We start from the raw sequence: 27,601 nt of genomic DNA, 5'->3' as shown, positions 1-27,601 counted from the left end.
CACAGGCATGGGTTTACTGCTAAACTCCAACCTGATGTTCACAATGTCTTCAGCTCCATGCTAAGTGCATCTGAGGGATTCTTCTGCCCTCTCCTGGGGCCAGAGATGCAGTTGCCGCTTTGAATATATACACAGGCATTTATAGAAAGTGTAATGATTCTTGAGGGGGGATTTTAGTAATTGTGAAGATATTTGCCTACACCTGTGTTTGGTGATGAACTGAGCTCTGGAAGGTGTTTCTAGTAAGGGTACATTCTAAGTAGGGTTTACATGAGGATGTAGGAAAGGTGGAATATAGAGTCTAGGGAAAGGAGTAGGGAGCATGTTACCCTATGGCAGGGTAAAATTCTTAGACTAGTAAGGATGGAGGTTGTGTTGAGATCAATTTGTCTGTTAGGTCAGGAAATAGGGGAGAAAGTCAGTTTTCCTGGAAGATGAACCAGAGCAGGTAAGTTAAAAAGTTGCAGAATAGAAGGGGAAAGAAGCTGTTAGAGCAGCAAGTAGGAAAGAAGGTAAAAAGAAGTGTAAGGGATAGGTAAAGCAGGAAGGTAGAAAGAAGGGGGTTTTAGAACAGAAAGAGAAGCACAATTATGGAGGAGGGAAGGAGAATGATAAGGGGAGAGGAGATAAAAGGGAAGGGGCAAATGAAGCAAGAGGAGACTAGAGGGAAGGGAATGAAGAGGAAGGAACAGGGAAGAGAAAGGAAATGGGAAGGTGAGAGGAGGGAAGAGGGAGGGAAAGGAAGAAAGGAGAGGATGAAGGATGGAAGGTGAAAAGAGGAAATTAAATGGAATATCCATGAGAAGCAAGTGAAAGGGAAAAGGAAGAAGAAAGGGATGGGAACAGGATTGTGGAAGGAAAAAGAGAACAGACTGCAAGAGCAGGTAAGAAAAAGGAGGGAAAAGGCACAAGGAGGCAAGAGAAAGGGAAAGGATTGGAGAAGGAAATGGAGTGAAGAAGGGGGAAGTGAGTATAGGAATTAAGAGGGAAGAGAACAGATAGGGGGAAAGAGGATGGAGGAAAGAAAAGAAAGGAAAGAATGGGATACAGATAGGAGGAGTGAGGTGCATGGAGTAGAGATGGAAGGGCATGGGAACTGAAGGTATGAAGAGGTGGTAAGAGAGATGGGAAAGCAAGATAAATGAAATGGGAAGAGGGAAGAAGGGCAGAGTGGAAAAAGAATGGTGGAGCAAAGACAGTACAAAACATGAGGAGGATAGAGAAAAGAAGAAAAAGGGGAGAAATTTTGCAAGGAGACAGAAGAGAAGTGAACAAGAAGGAATAGGAGGAAGGAAAGAAATAGAGGTAAAGAAAAGGGAGGAAGGAAGAAAGAATAAAAAAGAGGAGCGAAGAGCAAAGAGGCAGTAGAAGGAAGAGGAGGGAGGTCTGAAGAGGAAGTAGAAATTAAAAGGAAAGAATGGAGGAGAGAAAAGGAAACAGGGAGAGCATGGAAGTGGGGGATGTTGAATGAGGGAAGAGTAAGAAAGAGGGAACCCTCAAGAAGAGGATGGACTATAAGAGAGGATGCAAGCAAAGGGAGGAGGGCTAATGTGGGAGGAGGAACGAGATTGGAAGTTCGAAGAGAGAAGCAGAAATTGGATGCAGGAAGAAAAGAAAGGGAAGAGGATTGAAAAAGGAAAGAAACGAGGCAAGACAACTAAGGAGGGTAGTGGAGGAATCTAGATAGAGTATTGATGAGAGAGGCGATGAAAATGGAGTAGAAAGTAGGCAGGTGGAAATAGTAATAAAAGGGAGGAGGACAATAGTGGAAAGAGGAATGAATGGAGAGGAGGCAAAATGGCAGAGGACAGGAGAGCAGGGAAGTGGGAAAAATGTGGAAGAAGAGGAAAGGAGAGAACAGTGAAGAGGAGAGGGAAGAAGAAGAAATTGTAGGAAAGGACCATGTAGAGGCAACAATAGTGAAGCGATGGTAGGAGAAAAGAAGGGGGAGGAAGAATGTTAGAAGATGAAAGAGAATGGAGAGAAATTGAGAAAGGAAAAAGGAGGTTATAAGCAGGAGAAAAGAGATGCTCAAGGGAATAGAGGGGTGAGGAGAAGCGAGGGAAAGGAAGAATAGAAATAGAGAAAAAGGAGTGAGTAAGGAGGAGGAAAGCATATGGGGAAAAGATGGAGGGAGGAGGAAGGACAAGAGAAAAACTTGGAAGAAGGAAATTGAAATAATAGGAGAAAAGAGGGAACAGATGGGAGGATGGAAGAGGGAAGAGGAAGGAGGAGGGGAAAGGAAGGAGGAGGGAAGAGGAAATGTGAGAGAGGAGACTAGAAAGGATGAGTGAAGAGGACAAAGGAGGTTTGAGGAGGGATATGGAAGAGTTTGATAGGAAGAAAGAGGGAAGAGGAGGGAGGCAGAAAGAGAAAAGAAAATGGAAGACTAGGAAAGAGGGAAATTGAGAAATTGTGGGGGAAGTAGAGGAGGGAATAGAAAAAAAAGAATTTGAAAGGTGAGGGAATAGGGAGGCAGAAAGTGGAGGCATGAGGGAAGACGAAGGATATGACAATAGGGGGAGGAAATAATAGAGGGGAGAAGAAAGAAGATGAATGCGTGTGAGAAGGGTGGAAGGAAGAAGGAGTAGATCAGACAAAGGCAGAGGAGATAGTATCATAGATGAGGGAGGTGAGATCAGGAGGGAGGAGGGTAGAAGAGGAAGGTACACCAATAAGAGAGAAGGAAGAAGGAGGGAGGTAAGAAGTCAAAGGAGAGTCATGGAAGAGAAATGAGGAAGGGTAAAGGAGAAGGAAATATGAGGGAAGAAAAGAAAGGATGGAAATTATGTAAGGGGAATGAAAGAAGACAGAAGAGGGATGAGGATAGTGAATGGGTTGGGAGGGGAAGGAACATGGAAGAAAATGAAGAGTGGAACAAGATTGTAGAGAAGAAGTGGGAGGAGGGAAGAAGAAGAGAGAAGAAGCATGAAGAAGAGGAAGAGAAGGAAAGATCAAGGAGGGAAGAAGAAGCAGGAGAAGAGAGAAAAGAGAAGAGAAGGCAGGAAAAGAAGGGAAGAACAGGAGGGAAGATGAAGGAAGATGAAAGTGGAGGGAGCTGAATAATTGGGAGGAGGTGGGAGAAGAAAGGAGAGGAGAAGGAGAACAGAGGAAAGTGTAAGAAAGAGAGATGTGGGGATTAGGGTGGGAGAAAAAAAGAAATGGGATGTAGGACAGTTGAAGAAGAGGGAAGAGATTGGTCGGCATAGAGATGAGGAAAGAGAATCAAAGAGGGAAGATCAGAGATAAGGAAGTTGAAGAGGAAAAAAGAGGGAAGAGAAAGGAGTGAAGTGTGAATTTGAAGATTGGAGGGGAGAGAAGGAATAGAAGGGGGAAGAAAAACAAATAGGGAGGAGGAAAGAGTATGGAGCAGAGAGGAGGAGGAGAAAAGAGGGGCTAATGAGTAAAGAGGATGTATAAGGGAAGGCTGGGGATGAAGGAGATGACACAACAATAGGGAAGAGGGAAGAAAAAAGAGAGAAGGAAGGGGAGGAGTCAGAGGAGAGAAGGAACAGGGCTAATGAAGCATAAGGGGGGAGAAATGTAACAGGAGGAAGGAGTGAAGTGGAGGAAGGGGAAGGAATGAACCTAAAGGGAGAATTGAGGATGAGTTAAGAGAAAAAGAGGAGAGATTCCATGAAAGGAGAAAAGTGGATAAAGAAGCATGGGGAAGAGGATCAAGGAGGGGAGACATGGGAGCCGGGCAAGGAAGCTGAGGAGATGGGCATGGTGCTCAAAGAAGGAAAGGAAAATTGAAAGCTAGGCAGTAGATGTGGGAGGGAATAAAAGGATGAGGGAAAAGATAATAGTAAGGAGACTAGGAAGTAGGATGAGGAAGGTGACAGAGCAGAAGTCTGGGGCAAGCATTGGACGATGAAAAGGACAGAGGAGGGCTGGAGAGATGGTTCAGTGGTTAAGAGTGCCTGCTCTTAACCTGCTCTTACAAAGGTCCTGAGTTCAATTCCCAGCAACCACATGGTGGCTCACGACCATCTGTAATGAGATCTGGTGCCATATTCTGGCCTGCAGGCATACACGCAGACAGAATTTTGTATACGTAACAAATAAATAAATAAATAAATAAATAGAAAAGGACAGAGGAGTGGAAAGGACATGAGTATTCAGGAGAGTCCATGAGTCTGAACAGAAGGACAGAAACCTGGTGACAAAACAAAATCAAGCCTGGGGTGAGTTTGGATGCTTAAAGTATGTACAGTTGACAGAAGAGGAGGGAGAGATGGTGAGGTTGATGGTAGATCACTGGGGAAAATACAGAAGAAGAAGAGGAGAAAAGGAGGCACACTGAAAGGGTATAAGGGTCAGCAGGACAGTAAAAATTTGTGGAGGATAGCAGGAAGATCAGGGACTGGGTAGAGGTGAAGGAAACAGGTCAGACAATGTAGGCTGGTTAAGGATACAGGTATCTTAGAAGGCAGTTAGAAGGATGGGGTAGAAAGAAGAGGGAGCTGATCATAAGATGCAAGAGGTGACAGGAGATGAGGGAGGAGGGACAAATGGAAATGTCAAGAGACACACAAACATGTTACTGATGAGGAAAAAGGTCAGAGTATCATAAGAATGGAGAAGACCTGGGAAGTGGTGAACTGTTTCCTGTGTGTGCTTAATGAGTGGAAGCAGAGTCTCTGGAAATTGAGAAGCCTGGGTAAAGAGGTTTATGGGAAGTCTAAAGGTCACGTCAGGAAGATAGGAATATGCTGGCTTCTGTAAAGCTCAGGGCGAGGGTATCAGTTTCTAGGAAATCCCCAGACACAGGGCAGTAAGGAAATTGGAGATGATATCGTGACATGACAGATGAGAAGGCAAATACATGCTCCTGAGTCTGAGGCTCTGGGACAATATAAGGAGAATGAGGATAGGGTAAAAGAGTTGGAAAGGTCTAGAGAAATGGCTCAGCAGGTTAATGCACTGAGTTAATGAACTCAGAGGTCCTGAAGTCAATTCTCAGTAACCAGTAGTTGCTCACAACCTATGATTGTGATAATGCCCTCTTTCAACATGTATACATACATGCACAGATTCCTTAAACACACATAAAAGAGAAGGGAAAAAGGTAGGGAGAGGCATAGGACTGTGGAAGAGGTTAACAGGATCATCAGAGGATGGAAGGAGACACAGTGGTTGGCCAGAAAAGGAGAGGGAAGGCAGGAGGGTAAGGGGTAAGCAAATGTCATGGGTAGAGGCCAGAGGTGGGATGTGATTGCCAAAGATGGGAAAATTGGAAATGCTAGGTCTGCGTATGGGGATAGGAGCCTTCTGCAAGTGAAAGGGATTAGGAGAGAAGTGTGTTCCTGTGAAGAGTACAGCACCTGGTTCAGAAGCAGACCAGGGTGTCTAGGAATCTCAGTAACAGACCAGGAAGATCCAATTGAAAATTAACAGATGGAGAACAGAAAGAAGGCATGTTAGAAGGCCAAGGACAGGGCAGACAACTGCAGAAAGGCTAACATCTGGGTTGAGATGTCAGGAAATAATAAAAAGGGCAAATGCTTGGGGAGGAAGTCAAGATTGTCAAAAATTTTGGATCAGAGATTGAGGTAAAGGAGAAATCTAGCTGTCAGGGCTGTGTAGGAAGACTGGAAAGTAGGTAGACCTCTGAGGAGGATAGTGAGACTGAGAAGGGGGACAGGAAACTCAGGGTGTACCGAGGTGGACAGAAGATGTCAAAAGTTTGTTAGGATGGGTAGTAAGCTAGGTCTACGACAGGATAGCCAAAATGAGTTTATACTCCAGGAGTATAGGCAAGTGTTTTAGGTTTGGGGACAGTCTTTGTGGAAGCATGGGGCCTGGATATGAGTGTAAAAGCACAAAGGAAATTCAGAGACTGCCCTGGGGACACAGTGCTTCTGATCAGGGCAGGGTACACACCAAGAGCAAAAAAGACTAGAGTAAGGCATGAGGTTCATGGAGAAATTGGGTGACTAGGGGAACTTAAAGGGGCAGGGAGGTCAGGGACCAGGAGGAAAACAGGAGGCTATGGGGAGAGTAGCGGGCAGAAGGAGGAACAGAATTCTGAAGAGTAATGTCACATACTTATCAGGTTAGCAGGAAAGGGATGGAGCTCTGTGTAGGATCACAAAGATTGCAGCAAATAGCAGGTAGTTGTAGAGTGAGTTTAGGAGTTGAGAGGAAGGCAAGATGTATGCTGCAGTGAGAATCATGTACCAGATACCGTGTACCAGTGTTGGCAATAGGCTGAAAGAAGGATGAAGCTGATGGACAAGGAAAAAGAATAAGAACAAGGATGCCTGTGTGCATAAAGAGTAAAAACCTAGTATTCACAAGAAGGGACCCTGAGATGGGTTCAACTTGCTCTCTGCAGGAGGGGAAGTGGCTCATATATATACTGCAAGATGGCTGGGAGGGACAGTAAGCTAGGGAGGAGGACAGGAAGTGGAACAGGTGATGAGAAGCAATGTGTGAAGGAAGGAGAGTGAGGGTGTAGGTAGGAGAGTAAGGATGATGATAGGAGTCCTGGGTTTGAATGAAGGCTGAGGAAATCAGGGTGAATGATCAAAAGGAAGACATTTTTCAGACAGGGCAGAAGGCTCATAGAAAGTTGGGAGACTGCTGAACAAGACTGAGCTGGTAAACTTGCCAATAATTTCAGAGAGACCAGGGGAGACTGGGGGCAAACAGTCTGTTTCAGCAATCAGAAGAACTGCCCGATCTTCCACAGGCCAGAGGTTTGATGATAAACTCTAACCTAGGGTTCACAATGTCTTCAACTCCATGCTAAGGGCATCTGAGGGACTCTTCTGCCCTATCCTGGGTCCAGAGATGCAGTTGCTTCTTCAAACATACACATAGGAATTCATAGAAAATTTGTAATGATTTGTGAGAGGGGATTTACTAACCGGGAAGAAATTTGCATGCTCCTGTGACAGGAGAACAAAGCTCTGGAGGGAGTTTTTGGTAAGGGTGGATTCTAAGTAGCATTTACATCAGGATGTAGGGAAGGTAGGAGATAGAGTTTCAGGAAAGTAGTGGGGAACAGGTTACCCTATTGTAGGGTAAAGTACTTAGACCAGCAAGAAGGGAAGGTGCCTACAGAGGACGTTTTCAGGGTCAAATAATGAAGTTAAATCTAGGTAGTTTGGCAAAGAAGTCTTATTTTGAGATTAAGTTGTCTATTAGGTGAAGAAACGGGAGGGAATAAGGTTTGGTGTTTTATGTATTTTAAAACAACATAAGGTAGGCATCAGAAGGAGGATCTCTGAGTGACAAGTCAGCATGTCCTACTGATCAAGTCTCAGGGGAGCCAGGGTGGTCAAACAGAGAAACTCTGTCAAGCTAAACAGAAAGAGGAAGAGGAGGAAGAAGATGAGGAGGAGGAGGATGGAGGGGAGAGAGGGAGGGAATGAGTAAAAGGAAGAGGAAACAAAGAAAGGTGAGAGAAGAGAGGATAAAAAGGGTATGAGCCTGGATAAAAGAGGGAAATAGGTAGGTGAGGAAATAGGAAGGACAAGAAAAGAAGAGGGACAAGAAAAGTGAGAAGAAGGAGGGAGGAGGAAGTAAAAGAAGGGAAGGGAAAGGGAGAGCAGAGAGAAAAAGAGAGAGAAGGGAAAGAAGATGTTGGAGAAGAAAAAAGGAAGAGGGTAAAGAGGAAAACAGAAGAGGTATGGGAAGTGAAAAAAGATGGAAGAAGAGGAAGTAAGAAACAATGAAAGGTGAAACAGGAGGAAGGAGAAGAGGGAAAGGGGGAGAGGTGAAGTATGGGAACAATGATGCAGAGGGAGAAGAAAAGAGAAAAAAGGAGAAAAAAGGATAAAAGATGAAAAATGAGAAATGAGGAAAGAAAAGGAAAAATCATAGAAGTAAAAGGAATAAAGTAGAGGGAGAAGAGAAGAGGAAGGAACAAGTATGATGATAGAGGAAAGAAGTTGGAAAAAATAGGAGAAAGAAGAGAAGATAGACATGGAGGGAATAGGGTAGAAAAAGATGGAAGTAGAAGGATGAAGGAAAATGAATAGGAAATAATGTGAGTGAAAAGAAAAAGAGGAGCAAACAGGGAAAAGCAGGGAGGAAAGAAGATGGAAGAATGATGAGGGAAGAGGAGAAACAAGGAAGGGACAAAGAAGGGAAGAGAAAGAACAGTGGAGGAAAAAAGAAGGAATGGGGAATAAAGAAGCAGAGGAGGAAAGAGAGAGTAGGAGAAGTATGAGGAGGTAAGTGGAGGAAAAATGAATTAGAAAGAGAAAGAGGGAAGAGGAAGAATAAGGAGGAAATTGTTAGGACTGGAGATAGAAGAGAGTGAAAAGAAGAGGAGGAATAAGGAAGAGAAAGAAGGAGGGAGAGAAGAACACAAGGAAGTGAAAAAGAAAAGAGGATGGAAGTTGATTGAGAAAGGAAGAAGAGAGAATAGAGAAGAAAAATCGGTAGAAAAGAAGAGGTTCAAGGAAAAGGGGAAAGAGCATAAAGTATGTTGGAGCCAAGGCATAAAGGAGAGATAAAAGAAAGGATGAAAGAAGTGGACAGAGGACAGAAGAAGAAGGTGAAGAGAGGAGAGAAGAAAAGGGAAGAGGAGGGAGTAGACAAAAAGGGACAAATGTGGAGGGGGTAGGATGCAAGAAGAGAAAGTAAGAAAGAATGGAAAGTAAAGCAGGAGGAAGAAGTAGACGGGAAGGGGGAGGGGTGAAGTATGGGAATAATGATGCAGAGGGAGAAGAAAAGAGAGAAAGGGAACAAAAAGGATAAAAGATAAAAAATGAGAAATGAATAAAGAAAAGGAAAAAGCAAAGAAGTAAAAGGAAGAAAGTAAAGGGAGAAGAGAAGAGGAAGGAACACATATGGTGATAGAGGGAAGAAGTTGGAGGAAAGAGAAGGAAGAAGGGAAGATAGACAAGGAGGGAATAGGGTAGAAAAAGATGGAAGTGGAAGGATGAAGGAAAATGAATAGGAAAAATATGAGTGAAAAGACAAAAGAGAAGCAAGGAGTGAAAAACAGAAATGAAAGAAGATGGAACATTGATGGGGGAAGAGGAGAAACAAGGAAGGGACAAAGAAGGGAAGAGAAAGAAGAGTGGAGGGAAGAGAAGAGAATAAATAGGCAGAGGAAGAAAGAAGGGGGTAGGAAGAAAAGATGAAGAATGAGTGAAGAAGATGGAGGAGAGATGAAAAAAGATTATTGAGGATGTAAGCCAGACAAGGAAGAAAGAACAAAGAAGAAGATGGGAGGTGAAAGGAGGAGGAAATAATTGGATGGAGGAATGAACAGGAGGTGAGAGGGAAGTATGAAGAGGTATCCTGGTAGCAAAATGTATGGGTAAAGGAGAGAAAGTGGCTCATCTCCTAGAACAGAAGAGGGACATATCCAGGTCCTGAAAACAAAGCTGATCTATGTTGTAGAGGCAGAGCCACAAGCTGTCTTTCTTCGTGTTCTGCTTTCACAAACAGGACCCCTGCACTGAAGCTTTTCAAAACTCATTCAGGGTGGCTGTGGTGGCACATGGCTTGGATTGACACTCAGGCAGCAGAGGCAGGTGGATCCTTGAGTCTGAGGCTGGCCAATGATCCATAGTTCCGTAGTGAGACCCTGTACTAAAACCAAACTCCCAATACACAATAATTCTCCCAGGACAGGGACCTGGTTGAATGGTATGCTTTGCCTAGTATGCCCAAATCCCTTGGTTCAATCCCTACTATGACACTACAATCAAAAAACAAAACAAAACAAAAGAACAAAAAACACCCACACCAAAATGGCAGAAATCTAGCTGTGTGTGATCATTTGAATTCTAAATGTCCGCACAGGCTGCTGGGCCTGAGCACTTGGTCCCCAGCCAGTGGGCTGCTTTGGAAGACTGGATCCTTTAGTAGCCTTGCTGATGAAAATGAATCACTTGAATTTTTATGGTCTGGTCCCAGTTCTCTCCACTCTAGGGTTCCTGACTGATACAATGTGACAAGCTGCCTATGCTCCTGCCAGGATGCCTTCCCCCTCCCAGAAGGACTGTATCCTTTCTTACTGTAAGACAGACTAGGTCCCTCCCTCTTGCCCTTCAGTCACCTCTGGGCTGATTTGGTCCCATCATCAAGGACCATCCCTTGTATGTTGATTCAGATGCGTTCAAATGCCTTTCTTGTCGAAGGTGATATTTCCTTATGAGACACTAAGATACAAATGAAGACAAGCCAGTCGAGTATAGAGACTATTTCCATTTCTTAAAGGAATATGAATTTATGATTTGATGTTCAAAATAGGATTTCTGCATCTCAGAAAATATATTTGTTTACATACATACAAACTGTAGCTGAGACCCTCGAGTGGCCCACCCAGATTTGTTCTCAGTGCATACACAATGATGTTTGTGCTTTTCTTCCAGGTTTTTTCCTCCACCCCACCCTCCAAGATTTTCTTTGTGTCGCTCTGGCTGTCCTAGAACTCATTCTGTAGACTAGGCTGGCCCACAGCTCAGAGATCTACTGAAATCTGCTTCTTAGGTGCTGGGGTTAAAGGTGTGCACCACCTTGCCCAGTTCAGTGCCAGGGGAGTTTGGTCAGAATAATCCCCCAGGCCTTGCCCACTGCATTTACAAATTGCAGGATTGCATTTAGAGTCCCCTGCATGGTGTTCCCATTTTCCCTAACTGCAGGGGCCACCCTTTCACTGCTTAGAGTCTTTTATGTTCAACAAGCACGTGCTGCATAATTAACCCCAGAATTCTGGTGCCCAGATGCAGTCCTATGGTGACGCTGGAGCATCGGTGCATCGTGCACACCTAAAAACTGTGTGGTGCCCCAGGATTTGTTGAAACACTGAACCAAAAGACAGAAAGCTGCCGGACTTCAGCACACAGGGCAGCGAAAGCCAGAGCAGAGACACCAGGGCATCAAGTGGGTTCAGATTTTATTTTCTGGGGGGAAGATTTTCTGTTAGTCAGACGTGAATTTTCACTTAGCTGGAGTTGATTTATTCGGTTTGCAAGCTGTCAGTTTCCCCACTGCTTTATTATCAAAGGCTTAGAGACCATTGGTCGTTTTGAAGGGGGGTTCAAAGCCCTTTTGATCTGGTTTTTAGAGATAATGTAGAAAATGGTTTAACAGGATGAAGTGGACTTCACCTCTCCCAGGTGGAAGTTTACATCTAAACCAAAGTCTTGAGCCCTGGCAGCCATTCAGGCCTGGTGCCCCCCCTCCAGTATTTCACAACATACCCCCACACGTGGGGTTGTATCAAACTCAAGGGCAGTGGAGCCTGGATGTGCTGCAGCTTGAGCTTTGAGAAGCTGGCTTGCTCCAGGGCCTTCCAGCTCTCTCTCGTTAGGTTGCATCCATCAAACAGAAGGAACCAGGCAGGATCCAGGACCTGTTGCCCGAAGAAATTCCAGGTGGACTGCTCATCCTCCACGTGCTCCAAGAAAAAGAACATGCACACACACATTTTAAAGATATTGATTGTGAAAAAAACAGTTTTACATGATGTGTGAAGCATCAAATTTCAGTGCCTGAGGCCAACTTTGAGAATTCCCCGGTAAATTATAATGGAGTTAGGTAATAGGTAATGTAGTTTGAATTTCAGTCACATTTTATACAGCACTAGCTGGGGAAGATAGCCCATGCCTGGAATCTCCACACAAGAGAGGCTAAAGCAGGATGATCTGAAGTGACAGCTTAGCTGGCCCAGTCACAGTGGGACCACATCTTCAGACCTGGAACTTGGTCTGTAGACCAGACTGGCCTTGAATTTAGAGATCTGCCTCCCTTTGCCTCCAGGCTGCTGGACGCCACCACCACCCAGACAAACGGAGCTTGTTAAAGGAGCTGCCAATCTAAGAAATACACATACATTTCTGTGGTCATACAGGATGCATAATCACTGAAATAGAAAGCACTCAGTGTGGTCTACCCTTACCACACTCATCCTCTCAACAGGTTTAGTTGTAGCAGAACAAACACCTACAATCCCCAGCACTCAGGAAGCTGGATCAGGGGGATTGCTGCAAGCTTGAGGCCATCCTGGGCTACATCTACACTCTTTCAGAAAACACAGCCAATCATATTAAGTTTTATTACTGCCACAGTCTTTGTTTTAGTTTTGAAACAGGGTCTCATGGTACAACTTGATTGGCCTTTCACTTGCAATAACCCAGCCTGGACTTGAACTCACAGAGATCCACCTGCTTCTGCATCCTAGTGCTGGGTTTAAAAGCAGCATGCCTTTTAATCTTTTAATGATGTCTGGCCCATCTTTGGTTTTACCCACGAGGGAACGGAGTCCAAGAAACAGTCTATAAGTGTCAGAAAGAAATTCTAAACCTCTATATGTTACTCCAGAACTTTCTCAGAAACATGTTTATTTTTGAACGTGTAGAAAAATACAGAAATGTTTTAGAGCCAAATCACAGTGGCACACATCTGTAATTCCAGCACTTGGGAGGTGGAGGCAGGAGGATAAGAAGTTCAAAGTTGCCGTGCCAGAATGCCAACTGTAGTTCTCTGAGCAAGGGACATCAAGATTAGCACACAGCACAACTTCAGGTTCTGCAGACAAGCCTTTATTCCACTTTCTCACAAAGTATATACAGCCCTCAGCAGGGAAGGCCAAGCCAGCAAAATCAGGAACCGTAACTCACATGGCTTAGGTGTAAACATCCTTAAAAACATTGCTGAAAACAACAAATTGTTCCTGTTTTTGTTCCTGTTTTTGGAACAACCAACCACAAGAGTGCAAAACAGATCAAGTGGTGGTGCAAAGGCCTATCCTCAATGGACCCAACAATTCCCCCCTTCTTATTTTAAAAGCATGAGAGCCCCTCTCTTAGGACTCCCCCGGATAGAGACTCTTACCAGTCTACAGGAGGCCTTAATCCCCGACTTAGGTGAGCTCTTTATACTATGACAGTTGCCTTTTGTAGGGATCCCACATGACTTCTGCAGCATCTGCAGTCAGACTTGGGGCGCTTCCTGATTACCGTAAGACAGATCGAGCAACACTTGCCAAGTGAAAGTATGCTCCACGTGGGATTGCTGCATAAAGTGGCAGAGAATCCCAAAACAGATAACCTCAATAGCAATAAGTGAGAGCGTTCCGGACAATCGCTGGACCCAGCCCCCAAGCTGGGCCATGGCAGTCCACTGACTGGATCCAGACATAGCAGGGACCTGTGTGCTATTAATACTAACAATATGATGAGCTGTCTGCAGAATAAAATTCAAAAAGGAGGAATTCCAAGGGCCATTCAAATATGCATCTAACTATTAAACCATATCAGAAGTATTTACAACATTAGCAGGTGTAACATACAAGACATATGTTGCAGGAGCCAAAGGGAATCTATCTGTTCTTGCAAAAGTGCAGTTTGTTGATTTATATTTAAAAGTCCAAATCTAATATGAGAGTTCAGAGCATTCTGTGTCCTCAGGGTCTCGATAATCCTTCCAGACAGCTGATCCACAATCTCCGCAGATACAGCCATCTGCGAAATGGCAACTCCGCAACCGTAGCTGCAGTGGCAGTGACAGCAATAGCAGCAACAACTGCAGCTGTTATCCCAAAGTCTCACTGCTGTCGATAAAAGATGACCTCCTGACATTCTTGAGACACCAGCACCAGTAGAGGATTCACAGCAAGCACTCGAACAATCAAACTCCATCAAAACTGTTCCAGCAATTACTCAGCTTGCAGATCCTGGAAGAACAGTTAAGAATATCACCCTCCAGAGGAATCCCATCTGGACGGGTGAGTGTGTGCTATCCAGGGGCGGACTGTCCTGGAAGAGAGCACAAACCCCCCTCCCCCAGCTCCTTCTGCAGGGCTGTCTTTCTTTTGCACGACCCAGCCCCCCCAGCACCCCTCCCCAACCCTGCCCTGCTGTATGCTAGGACCAGGGCTCAAGTACAGTTTTAAGCTCCTACACTAAGGCTACCCACCCAGAGCGGTGAGTGCCTGCCTACCGGGCAGGCCTCAGGGTCCCCTGTAAGGGAGCCCGGGCACCTTCAGCTCCAGCGCCAGGCTTCCTGTGCGCTCCTGGATACCGCGCCCCCACTTGCTCCATTCATCCTTTTGGCCCTGGATCATTGGGCTACCGGTGGCCCTGTTTAGTTGCTGAGGAATCCCTTCTGGACGGGAAAGGTTCCTGCTTCTACACTGAAAAGATATACCCAGAGAGTCAATCACAGCAAAGACTGGACCAAGACACCAGGCCTCTCCTGGCTCCATTTGAAGGAAGAGATGGGAAGGCACCAATGCAAGAATTCCTCCAACAACCTGAAAGGCAACATGACACCACCAGAACCCAGGGATCCCGAAATAAGAAGAATTGTACACCCTACTCCTGAAGAAATAGAAGGAATCGACTCAAAAGTGAACTATATGAAAATAATAGAGGACCTTAAACAGGAGGTGAAAAACTGCCATAAACAATTAGAGATTACAAACAAAAAGGTAGAGGAAATGAATAAATCGCTCAAAGACACGCAAGAAAATCAAGAGAAACAAGAAAAAGCAATCAAACAGGTTAGGGAAGCGGTTCAAGACTTGAAGAATGAAATGGAAGCAATGAAGAAAGCACAAACCGAGGGAAGAATGGAGATGGAAAAGGCTCCAATGAGGAGCAGAAGGAGGGAAAACATGAGCAAGGAAGTCAGGACCACGAGGGGTGCACCCACCCACTGAGACAGCGGGGCTGATCTATTGGGAGCTCATCAAGACCAGCTGGACTGTGACTGAAAAAGCATGGGTTAAAACTGGACTCTCTGAATATGGCGAACAATGAGGGCTGATGAGAAGCCAAGGACAATGGCAAGGGGTTTTGATCCTACTTCATGCTCTGGCTTTGTGGGAGCCTAGCCAGTTTCGATGTTCACCTTCCTAGACATGGACGGAGGGGGGAGGATCTTGGACTTTCCACAGGGCAGGGAACCCTGACTGCTCTTTGGACTGGAGAGGGATGGGGAGAGGAGTGGGCAGAGAGGGAGAAGGGTGGGAGGAGGAGGAGGGAAATGGGAGGCTGGGAGGAGGTGGATACTTTTTTTTCCTTTTCTCAATAAAAAAAAATAAATGAATGAAAAAAGAAATAAGAGAACTATCAGATGTAATGAACCGAATGGACTTAACAGACTTCTATAGAACATTCCACCCAAACAGAAAAGAATATACCTTCTTCTCAGCACCACATGGAGCACTCTCAAAAACTGATCACATAATTGGTAAGAAAGCAAACATCCATAGATACAAAGAAATTATAGTAACCACCTGTGCACTATCGGATCACTATGGAATAAAGCTAGAATTTAACAACAATTCTAACCCTATTCTAGGCTCCAAACTCATGGAAAATGAACAGTCAACTAGTGAAACACCCCTGGGTCAAGGAAGAAATTAAGAAAGGAATTAAAATCTTCCTTGAATTCAATGAAAATAAAGACAGAACATACCCAAACATATGGGACACTATAAAGGCCATGCTAAGAGGAAAATTCATAGCACAAAGTGCCCACATAATGAAAATAGAGAAAGCACACTTTAGAGACTTAACAGCACAGCTGAAAGCTCTAGAAAAAAGAAGCAGACTCACCCAGGAGGAGTAGAAGACTGGAAATAATCAAATTGAGGGCTGAAATCAACAAAAGAGAAACACAGAAAACAATCCAAAGAATCAATGAGACAAAAAGCTGTTTCCTGGAGAAAATCAACAAGATTGATGAACCCCTATCCAAACTAATCAAACGGCAGAGAGAGAATACATAAATTAATAAGATCAGAAATGAAAAGGGGGACATAACCACAGACATAGAGGAAATTCAGAGAATCATTAGATCTTACTACAAGAGCCTGTATGCCACAAAACTGGCAAATGTGAAAGAAATGGACACATACCAAAATTAAATCAAGACCAGGTGAACAGTTTAAATAGACCTGTAAGTCACAAGGAATTGGAAGCTGTCATCAGAAACTTCCCTACCAAGAAAAGTCCTGGACCAGATGGTTTCAATGCAGAATTCTAACAAAACTTCCAAGAAGATCTAATACCTATCTATACTCCTTAATGTGTTTCACAAAATAGAAACAGAGAAGTCATTGCCAAACTCCATTTATGAAGCTAAAGTCACCCTGCTCTTGGATTGGGAGGATCAACATAGTAAAAATGGCAATTCTACCAAGGGCAATTTATAGATTCAATGCAATCCCTATCAAGGTCCCATCAAAATTCTTCACAGATCTTGAGAGGACAATAATCAACTTTATATGGAAAAACAAAAAACCCAGGATAGCAAAAACAATCTTATACAATAAAGGTACTTCCAGAGGCATTACCATCCCTCACCTCAAACTCTATTACAGAGCTACAGTAATGAGAGCAGCTTGGTATTGGCTTAAAAACAGAGATGTTTAGCAAGGGAATCATATAGAAGACCTGGATTTCAACCCATAAACCTATGAACACCTAATTTTCGACAAAGGAGCTAAAAGTATCCAATGGAAGAAAGAAAGCATCTTCAACAAATGGTGCTCGCATAACTGGATGTCAACCTGTAAAAGAATGAAAATAGATCCATATCTATCACCATGTACAAAATTCAAGTCCAAATGGATTAAAGACCTCAATATCAATCTGAACACACTGAACCTGACAGAAGAGAAAGTGGCAAGTACTCTACAACACATGGGCTCAGGAGACCACTTCCTACATATAACCCCAGTAGCACAGACAATAAGTAAAGCATTGAATAAATGGGACCTCCTAAAACTGAGAAGCTTCTGTAAAGCAAAGGACACTGCCATTAAGACAAAAAAGGCATCCTATTGACTGGGAGAAGATCTTTACCAACCCCGCAACAGACAAAAGTCTGATTTCCAAAATATATAAAGAACTCAAGAAACTAGATGTTAAAATGCTAATTAACCCAATTAAAAAAATGGGGCACTGATCTGAACAGAGAATTCTCAACAGAAGAAGTTCAAATGGCCAAAAGACACTTAAGGTCATGCTCAACCTCCTTAGCGATCAGGGAAATGCAAATCAAAACAACTTTGAGATACCATCTTACACCTGTCAGAATGGCTAAAATCAAAAACACCAATGATAGCCTTTGCCGGAGAGGATGTGGCATAAGGGGAATACTCATCCATTAGCTGGTGGGAATGCAAACTTCTGCAACCACTTTGGAAATCAGTGTGGCGGTTTCTTAGGAAATTCGGGATCAACCCACCCCAGGATCCAGCAATACCACTCTTGGAAATATACCCAAGAGATGTCTATCATACTACCAAAGTATTTGTTCAACTATGTTCATAACATCATTATTTGTAATAGCCAGAACCTGGAAACAAACTAGATGCCCCTCAATGGAAGAATGGATAAAGAAAGTGTCGAATATGTACACATTAGAGTATTACTCAGTGGCAAAAAAAATGACATCTTGAATTTTTGCATGCACATGTATGGAAATAGAAAACTCTATGCTGAGTGAGGTAACCCCGACCCAAAAATATGAATATGGTATGTACTCACGCATAAGTGTATTCTAGCCACAAATAAAGAACATTGATCTTTATTTATAATCATTGGTCCTAGAGAAGCTAAATAAGAATGTGTACCCAAAGAAAAACATATAGTTATTCTCTTGGATATTGGAAGGAGACAAAATTGCCAGGCAAAAATTGGAAACTTGGGGATTGGGGTGGGATGGGGATTAAGGGGTGATGGGGAGAGCTTGGGGGAATGGGACGGTTGGGTTGGAGGAAGTGTGGATACGGGAGCAGGGAAGTATATATTAAGTATATATTAAGGAAGCCAATTTAGGGTTGGCAAGAGACTTGACTCTAGAGATGTACCCAGGTGTCCATGGAGATGTCCCCAGGTAGGTCCTTGGGTAGCTGAGGAGAGGGAGCCTGAAATGGCCCTATCCTATAGCCATGCTGATGAATATCTTGCATATCACCATAGAACCTTCATCTGGCGATGGATGAAGCTAGAGACAGAGACCCACATTGGAGCACTGGACTGAGCTCCCAAGGTCCTAATGAGGAGCAGAAGGAGGGAGGACATGAGCAAGGAAGTCATGACCACTAAGGGCGCGCCCACACACTGAGACAGTGGGGCTGATCTAATGGGAGCTCACCAAGGCAAGTTGGACTGGGACTCATGGAGCTTGTGAACAAACCAGACTCCCTGAACATGGTGGTCAATGAGGGCTGAGTGAGAAGCCAAGGACAATGGCACTGGGTTTTGATCCTACTGCATGTACTGGCTTTGTGGGAGCCTAGTCTGTTTGGATGCTCACCTTCCAGACCTGGATGGATGGGTGAGGACCTTGGACTTCCCACAGGGCAGGGAACACTGACTGCTCTTTGTACTGGAGAGGGAGGAGGAGAGGGAAGGGGAGGGGAGGGAAATGGGAGGAGGGGAGGAGGAGGTGGAAATTTTTTAAGTAAAAATTAAAAAAAATGATTATAACACCTTATACTAAGGACCAACTAGCACATTTACAGCAACACCATGATGAGTAAACCCTTTCTCTCACCTCCTTTTCCAGATGTTTTGATTCTCATTATCCTAAGCATCCATTAATGGTTCTATTAAAAAATCATCCCATTATATTCCCCCAATCAGACCTTCAAGAAATATTTTCAAAAAATAAAAAGGTGGGAATTCATATTCTCCCCAGGACCTCAATTATCAACCACTCTCTTTATTTTAAATTTTTTGACTGTGGATGCTGAAGGGCGTTCGCCCATGAAGCACCATACACAAGTTAGGGCTCAGAGCCTAGAATGGGTTTGTTGGAGGATTTAGAAATATACTGCATCTCATCCAGAAAGAGGATTTGAAAACAAATATAACATATACCTATGGTCCCAAGCCTGCTCTTCGGTGTTGGGACGTTGATAGGATTTTAATCTCCACCCACAGTTATGTGGGGGAGAATGTATCACTCAAGAGCCTGATTTGTAAAAAGGTAGGAAAGGCATGTGGTGGGATGGCCATAGGCTTGCAATGAAAAATTCCACCTTTCCCCGGTATGAGTAATTGTTTTTACTGTCACTTCCAGTTTTAAACAAACAGATCTTTTTGAAACCTCTCTAAAGATAAATTACACTGCTGGACACAATATGACTATTTTCGCCTCTGCTTGCATTCTTGCCTCATTTTTCTTTGTATTGTGGAATGGCACTTTGGAGGGTGATATTCTTTTTTTATTATTATTATTATTTAAAAATTTATTCCAGTGCTCCAGTGTGGGTCTCTGTCTCTATCTCCATCCATCACCAAATGAATGTTCTATGATGATATGCAAGATATTCGACAGTATTGCTCTAGGATAGGGTCATTTCAGGTTCCCTATCCTCAGCTGCCCAAGGAACTAACTGGGGACCTCGGCTTGGGCACCTGGGAGCCCCTCTAGGTTCAAGTCTCTTGCCAACCCTACGGTGGCTCCCTTAACTAAGAATTGTGCTTCCGTGCTCCTCTATCCAACCTTCCTTTATCCCAATCGTCCTGTTTCCCCAAGTTCCCCCCATCCTCCCCTTCTCACTTTTCTCTCCCTATCTACCCTTACCCCTATCCCACCCCACCCCCAAGATCCCAATTTTCTCCCCGGCAATTTTGTCTACTTCCCTTAGCCAAGAGGATAACTATATGTTTTTCCTTGGGTTCATCTTCTTATTTAGCTTCTTTAGGTTCACCAATTGTAGTCTCTGTGAATCTTATTTATGGCTAGAAACCAATAATGACTGAGTACATCCCATGTTCATCTTTTTGGGTCTGGGATACCTCACTCAGGATAGTGTTTTCTATTTCCATCCATTTGCATGCAAAATTCGAGAAGTCATTGTTTTTTACCGAAGTGTAGTACTCTAATGTGTATATATTCCACACTTTCTTCATCCATTCTTCCATTGAATGACAACTAGGTTGTTTCCAGGTTCTGGCTGTTACAAATAATACTGCTATGAACATAGATGAACAAATGCTTTTGTCATATGATAGGGCATCTCTTGGGTATATTCCCAAGAGTGGTATTGCTGGGTCCAGGGGTAGGTTGATCCCGAATTTCCTGAGAAACCGAAACACTGACTTCCACAGTGGTTGCACAAGATTGCATTCCCACCAGCAGTGGATGATGGTACCCCTTCCTCCACAGCCTCTCCAGCAAAGGCTATCCTTGGTGTTTTTGACTTTAGCCATTCTGACAGGTGTAAGATGATATCTCAAAGTTGTTTTGATTTGCATTTCCCTGATTGCTAAGGAAGTTGAGCATGACCTTAAGTGTCTTTTGGCCATTGGAACTTCTTCTGCTGAGAATTCTCTGTTCAGTTCAGTGCCCCATTTTTTAATTGGGTTAATTAGCATTTTAAAGTCTAGTTTCTTGAGTTCTCTATATATTTTGGAAATCAGACCTTTGTCTGTTGCAGGGTTGGTGAAGATCTTCTCCCAGTCAGTAGGTTGCCTTTGTGTCTTGGTGACAGTGTCCTTTGCTTTACAGAAGCTTCTCAGTTTTAGGAGGTCCCATTTATTCAATGTTGCCCGTAATGTCTGTGCTTCTGGGGTTATACATAGGAAGCGATCTCCTGTGCCCATCTGTTGTAGGGTATTTCCCACTTTCTCTTCTATTAGGTTGAGTGTGTTCTGACTGATATTGAGGTCTTTAATCCATTTGGACTTGAGTTTTGTGCACGGTGATAGATATGGGTCTATTTTCATTCTTCTACAGGTTGACATCCAGTTGTGCCAGCACCATTTGTTGAAGATGCTTTCTTTCTTCCATTGGATACTTTTAGCTCCTTTATCAAAAGTGAGGTGTTCATAGGTTTGCAGGTTAAAATTCGGGTCTTCTATACGATTCCATTGGTCGACTTCTCTGTTTTTATGCCAGTACCACACTGTTTTCATTACTGTAGCTCTGTAATAGAGTTTGAAGTCAGGGATGGTAATGCCTCCAGAAGATCCTTTATTGTACAGGATTGTTTTGGCTATCCTGGGTTTTTTGTTTTTCCATATAAAGTTGATTATTGTCCTCTCCAGATCTGTGAAGAATTTTGATGTGATCTTGATGGGGATTGTATTGAATCTATAAATTGCCTTAGGTAGAATTGCCATTTTTACTATGTTGATCCTCCCAATCCAAGAGCAAGGGATGTCCATCCATTTTTTGGTATCCTTTTCAATTTCTTTCTTCAATGCCTTAAAGTTCTTGTCAAATAGATCTTTCACTTCCTTGGTTAGATTTACCCCAAGATATTTTATGCTGTTTGTGGCTATCGTGAATGAAGAAGCTTCTCTGATTTCCCTCTCTGCTTCCATATCCTTTGTGTATAAGAGGGTGCCTGATTTTTTGGAGTTGATCTTGTATTCTGCCACATTACTAAAGCTGTTTATCAGCTGTAAAAGTTCTTTGGTGGAATTTTGGTCGCTTATGTACACTATCATATCATCTGCGAATAATGAAAGTTTAACTTCTTCCTTTCCAATTCGAATCCCCTTGATCCCATTATGCTGTCTTATTGCTATTTCTAGAACTTCAAGCACTATATTGAAGAGGTATGGTGAGAGTGGACAGCCTTGTCGTGTTCCTGAGTTAAGCGGGATGGCTTTGAGTTTCTCTCCGTTTAATTTCATGTTAGCTGTCGGCTAGCTGTATATAGCTTTTATTATATTTAGGTATGACCATTGTATCCCTAATCTCTCCAAGACTTTTAACATAAATGGATGTTGAATTTTGTCGTATGCTTTTTCAGCATCTAATGAAATGATCATGTGGCTTTTTTTCTTTCAGTTTATTTATATGCTGGATTACATTGATAGATTTTCGTATGTTGAACCAGCCCTGCATCTCAGGAATGAAGCCTACTTGATCATAATGGATAATTTTTCGGATGTGTTCTTGGATTCGGTTTGCCAGTATTTTGTTGAGGATTTTTGCGTCGATGTTCATGAGTGAGATTGGCCTGTAATTCTCTTTCCTGGTTGAGTCTTTGTGTGGTTTTGGTATCAAAGTAACTGTAGCTTCATAAAAGGAATTAGGTAATGACCCTTCTGTCTATATTGTGGAATACATTAAGGAGTATAGGTATTAGGTCTTCTTGGAAGTTCTGGTAGAATTCTGCATTGATACCATCTGGACTTGAGCTTTTTTTGGTAGGGAGGTTTTTGATAACAGCTTCTAATTCTTCGTGACCAACAGTTCTGTTTAGATTGTTCACCTGGTCCTGGTGTAATTTCGGTATATGGTATTTATTTTAAAAAGTGTCCATTTCTTTTACATTTTCCAGTTTTGTGGCATACAGGCTTTTGTAATAAGATCTAATGATTCTCTGAATTTCCTCTGTGTCTGTGGTTATGTCCCCCTTTTCATTTCTGATCTTATTAATTTGCGTATTCTCTCTCTGCCGTTTGATTAGTTTGGATAGGGGTTCATCAATCTTGTTGATTTTCTCCAGGAACCAGCTTTTTGTTTCATTGATTCTTTGGATTGTTTTCTGTGTTTCTACTTTGTTGATTTCAGCCCTCAATTTGATTATTTCCAGTCTTCTACTCCTCCTAGGTGAGTCTGCTTCTTTTTTTCTAGAGCTTTCAGGTGGGCTGTTAAGTCTCCAATGTGTGCTTTCTCTGTTTTCTTTAAGTGGGCACTTAGTGCAATGAACTTTCCTCTTAGCACAGCTTTCATAGTGTCCCATAAGTTCGAGTATGATGTTTCTTTATTTTCATTGAATTCAAGGAAGACATTAATTTCTTTCTTTATTTCTTCCTTAATCCAGGTATGGTTCAATAGTTGACTGTTCAGTTTCCATGAGTTTGTAGGCTTTCTGGGGGTATCATTGTTGTTGAATTCTAACTTTAATCCATGGTGATCTGATAAGACACAGGTGGTTACTAATATTTTTGGTAACTGTGTAAGTTACCTTTGCTACTGAGTATGTGGTCAATTTTCGAGAAGGTCCCATGAGCTGCAGAGAAGAAAGTATATTCTCTCCTATTTGGGTGGAATAATCTATAGATGTCTGTTAAGTCCATTTCCTTCATTACCTCCATTAATTCTCTAATTTCTCTGTTAGGTTTCTGTCTGATTGACCTGTCCATTGGTGAGAGAGGAGTGTTGAAGTCTCCTACTATTAGTGTGTGCCGTTTGATGGCAGCCTTGAGTTTTAGTAATGTTTCTTTTACGTACATGTGTGCTTTTATATTAGGGGCATAGATATTCAGGATTAAGACTTCATCCTAATGAATTGTTCCTGTTATGAGTATAAAATGTCCCTCTCCATCTCTTCGGATTGATTTAAGTTTGAAGTCAACTTTGTTAGAGATTAGTATGGCCACGCCTGCTTGTTTCTTAGGTCCATTTGCTTGATAAGCCTTTCCCCAGCCCTTTCCTCTGAGTAGGTGCCTGTCTTTGTGGTTGAGGTGTGTTTCTTGTAAACAGCAGAATGTTGGATCCTGTTTTTGTATCCAATCTCTTAGCCTGAGCCTTTTTATAGGTGAGTTGAGCCCATTGACATTAAGTGATATTAATGACCAGTGGTCGTTAACTTCGGTCACTTTTTTAGTAGTAGAGTTTGTGTGTTTCCCCTCTTGAGTTGAGCTGGTGAAGGGTCTCTAGATGTCTGAGTTATTGTGGTCATTGTTGGACTCCTTGGTTAGTGATTTTCTTTCTATTACTTTCTGTAAAACTGGATTTGTGGCTATGTATTGTTTAAATTTGTTTTTATCCTGGAAAATTTTGTTTTCTCCATTTATAGTGAATGAAAGCTTGGCTGGGTATAGTAGTCTGGACTTGCATCCATGGTCTCTTACTTTTTACGGTACATCTATCCAGGACCTTCTGGCTTTCATGGTTTCCATGGAGAAGTCAGGTGTAAGTCTGATGGATTTACCTTTATTAGTAACTTTTCATTTTTCCTTTTTGGCCCTTAATATTCTTCGTTTATTCTGTATGCTTTGTGTTTTGATTATTATATGGCCAAGGGATTTTTTTTTTGATCCAGCCTATTCGGTGTTCTGTATGCTTCTTGAACCTTCATAGGTACATCTTTCTTCAGGTTGGGAAAGTTTTCTTCTATAATTTTATTAAGTATATTTTATGGACCGTTGAGCTGCACTTCTTGTTCTTCTACTCCAATTATTCTTAGGTTTGGTCTTTTTATTGTGTCCCATATTTCCTGAATGTTTTGTGATGGGAGTTTGTTGAACTTGCTGTTTTCTTTGTTCAGTGCGTTTATTTTCTCTACGTTATCTTCAGAATCTGAGATTCTTTCTTTTATCTCTTGTATTCTGCTGGTTATACTTGTTTCTGTAGTCTCTATTTGTTTACCTAGATTTTCCATGTCCAGCCGGTCCTCTGTTTGTGTTTTCTTCTTTGCCTCCATTTCAGTTTTCAAGTCTTGAACTGTTTCCATTATCTGCTTGATTGTTTTTCCTTGGTTTTCTAGGGTATCATTCACTGATTTACTCATTTCTTCAAACTTTCTGTTATACTTCTCATTCATTTTTATAAGGGCGTTTTTTTTTACATGCTGTTTAAGGGTGTCAATCACTTTCATGAAGTCAATCTTTTCTACTTCTTCTTGATTAAGGTGTTCATGTCCTCCTGTTGTGAGGTCGCTGGCTTCTGGTGGTTTCATGTTGTTTTTCAGATTGCTGGGTAAATTCTTGCATTGGCTTCTGCCCATCTCTTCCTCCGAATGCTCCCCTATGGATCTTCTTTTACAAGATCAGGTCTTCTTGCCCACTGATGTACCTTCCCAGTGATGTCATTCCCCAGTGATGGCTCTCCTGGTGCCCAGATCGGAACTCCGTGCTGCTTGGGTAGCTTGTAAACAAAGGGCCTATCTTAGTTGCTGCAAGCAGGCTATCTCTCTTATTTCTTTGTTAAGTTTCTGTCTAGATGACCTGTCCATTGGTGAGAGATGAGTGTTGAAATCTCCTACTATTATAAAGTGGAGTTTGATGTGCTTTGTGTTCTAGTAATGTTTCTTATACATAAGTGGGTGCTTTTATATTAGGGGCATAGATATTTAGGATAGAGACTTCCTCCTGACGAATTGTGCTTGTCTTGAATATAAAGTGTCCATCTCCATCTTTTATGATTGATTTTAATTTGAAATCAATCTTGTTAGATATTAGTATAGCCACACCCACTTGTTTCTTTGGTCCATTTGATTGGAAAACCTTTTCCCATCCCTTTACTCTGAAGTAGTGTCTGTCTTTGAGTTTGAGGTGTGTTTCTTGTAAACAGCAGCATGTTGGATCCTGATTTTGTATCTATTCTCTTAACCTGTGCCTTTTTATAGGTGAATTGAGTCCATTGATAATAATTTTTATTAGTGAGCAGTTGTTGTTAGCTCCGGTTATTTTTTTTTTGTTGGTTGAGTTTGTGTGTTTCCCTTTTTTGAGTTGTGCTGTTGGAGGGTTGTCAGATGCTTGTGTTATTATGGGTGTTGTTGGCTTCCTTGGTTTGTGATTTTCCTTCTAGTATTTTCTGTAAGGCTGGGTTTGTGGCTATGTATTGTTTAAATCTGTTTTTTTCCCTGCATATATTCTTTTCTCCATCGATTGTGAATGCAAGCTTTGCTGGATATAGTAGTCTGGGCTTGCATCCATGTTCTCTTAGTGTCTGCAGCACATCTATCCAAGACCTTCTGGCTTTCATGGTTTCCATTGAGCAGTCAGGTGTAATTCTGATAGGTTTTCCTTTATATGTTACTTGACGTTTTTCCTTTGCAGCCCTTAATATCTGTTATTTATTCAGTATGTTTTGTGTTTTGATTATTATATGGCATGGGGATGCTTTCTTTTGATCCAGTCAATTTGGTGTTCTGTATGTTTCTTATACCTTCATAGGAGTATCCTTCTTTAGGTTGGGAAAGTTTTCTTGTATAATTTTATTGAATATATTTTCTTTGCCTTTGAGCTGTAATTCTCTTCCTTGTACACTTATTTTTTTTTAGGTTTGGTCTTTTCATGGTGTCCCAGATTTCCTGGATGTTTTGTGTTAAGAATTTGTTGGGGTGGGGGTTGTTCTTTAATCAATGAGTTTATTTCCTCTATAGTATCTTCAGTGTCTGAGATTCTTTCTTCTATCTCTTGTATTCTGTTGGTAACACTTGTCTATAGTTCCTCTTCATTTACCCATAATTTTTATATCCAGCCTTTCCTCGTATTGTGTTTTGTTCATTACCTCCATTTCATTTTTCGAGTCTTTATCTGTTTCCCTTACATGTTTGATTGCTTTTTCTTGTTTTTCTTCTGTATCTTTGAGAGATTTATTCATTTCCTCTACCTTTATGTTTGTCATCTCCATTTCTTTATGGCAGTTTTTCACCTCCTGTTTAAGGTCCTCACTTATTTTCATATAGTTCTGTTTAAAGTCAATTTCTTCTATTTTTTTTTCTGGAGTAGGGTGTTCAATTCTTCTTGTTTCAGGATCCCTGGATTCTGGATGATGTTATGTTGCCTTTCAGGTTGTTGGAGGAATTCTTTCATTGGCACCTGCCCATCTCTTCCTGTCTGTCCGGAGGGAACTCCACAGCACTGTCCTGATGGAACTCCTCAGCACTGAAACAGGGATGCTGGCTATCCCATGGGCACCACTGACAAAAGGGTGAACGTGGGGCCAGGGCGAGGTCAAGTAGAATACAGCAGACCCTGCAGCATAAGCTAAAGGTGCCTGCACTCTCTTGTGGGGACCTTCAGGCCTGCTCGGCAGGCAGACACTCACCCCTCCGGGTAGATGGCCTTAGTGCATGAGCAGGAAACTGTTCCTGAGCCAAGGACCTTGCAGACAATAGGGCAGGCTTGGGGGAGGCAGGGTCATGTGCAACAAAGACACCCCTGCAGCAGGAACTGGGGGAGGGGAGGCTGTGCTCTCTTCAGTGACAGACCACCCAGGGATAGCACACACTCACCCGTCCGGATGGAACTCCTCAGCACTGACACAGGAATGCGTGGTATCCCAAGGGCACTCTGGACAAAAGGGCAAACAAGGGGGCATGAGGGGGTCGAGTAGAATACAGTAGATCCTGCATCACAAGCTGAAGAAGCCTGCACTCCCTTATGGGGACTTTCAGGGCTGCCCGGCAGGCAGACACCAAGGTGTTATAATCTTGTCAGCATACTTCCCAAACGTCTGGGCAGCAACCTTCTTAGCTTTCCAAAGCAATTGTAATATAGCTTCATAGTATGGGGTGACTACCCTCTCTGAAGAGGCAGGCATATGTGCTCATAAAATAGGTCCATTCTGCCAAAAGACTCCCATAGGGGTAAATTTGGAAGAACTACAAAATTTAATGATTGATCATAATCCATCTGCTGGAGATGGACCTTTTCAATGTTGTTCAGAAGAAGCCTTCAGGCCTATCTGGCCACAGGTGTCAATATTCAGGGAGAAGTTGGGTTAGAATCTCCCAAGAGCATATCATACAATGGTCTTAAATCACCTGTTTTGATTGCTAGGGAGGGGTGCATCCACTGTACGTCTCCCAGTAACTGCTGCCAATCATGTAAGGTTTTAAGATGACAGGTGTCGATAGTTAATAGTTTTGGTTTAATTACATCTATGCCAGTTGGTACCCAAGGTAGGAATATGGGGCTTGCATTTGAACCTTCTCAGGAGCTATGATCAGCCCCGCCTTCTCTAAATCCTG

This window comes from Microtus pennsylvanicus, chromosome X (genome assembly GCF_037038515.1).
Source record: "Microtus pennsylvanicus isolate mMicPen1 chromosome X, mMicPen1.hap1, whole genome shotgun sequence".
In the NCBI taxonomy this organism is placed as follows: domain Eukaryota; kingdom Metazoa; phylum Chordata; class Mammalia; order Rodentia; family Cricetidae; genus Microtus; species Microtus pennsylvanicus.
The sequence above is the reverse complement of the archived record's forward strand: the minus strand, read 5'-3'. Positions refer to the sequence as shown.